Consider the following 618-nt stretch of genomic DNA (forward strand, 5'->3'; position numbering starts at 1 on the left):
TGTAAAGGCGTTTTCAAATGTTGAGTTTCAATCAACATCACAGCGCGGGATTAGTGCATTCCCTGCAAATAATGGGACTAATCCGGGATGACTCCGGGAGCAATCGCAACCCTGCAAAAAATGCGACTAATCCAGGACGACTTCGGGAGCAATCGCAAAGGAACATGCGACTACTACCACTTTTGATCTCTTTATATGGAATGAACTGTTCGCCTTTGTTCGAGAATGTCCTATGAAGAGATTAATTGTTCCCCTTCATACCCGAAAGGGTACAAAAATAGATTATTCACTTTTAAAAAATAAAAATAAAAATTTGCGCCAGCCGCGATTCGAACCATGCTGCTCAGGTTTGTTACGCGAATACTCTCTCTATGTGCCAACGCCGCACACGAAATTTCATTGACTAAGTGCGCACATATCATTAAATCGTTAATAGTACCCGTTAGAGATGAGTAGGGGACTAATTGATCTCCAATTAATCACGTAAGGGTCCAGTCGAGACTAATTGATGTCCATTACTACCCGTATGAGACCAGTTCCGACTAATTAATGCCCAATTGTACCCGATTGCGAGTAATCTCGGAATACTCTCTTTAGAGATTAGTCGCACAATTTTTT

The sequence above is a fragment of the Rhagoletis pomonella genome, unplaced genomic scaffold (assembly GCF_013731165.1).
Source record: "Rhagoletis pomonella isolate Grant_MI unplaced genomic scaffold, Rhpom_1.0 Rhpom_scaffold_00002, whole genome shotgun sequence".
Taxonomy (NCBI): domain Eukaryota; kingdom Metazoa; phylum Arthropoda; class Insecta; order Diptera; family Tephritidae; genus Rhagoletis; species Rhagoletis pomonella.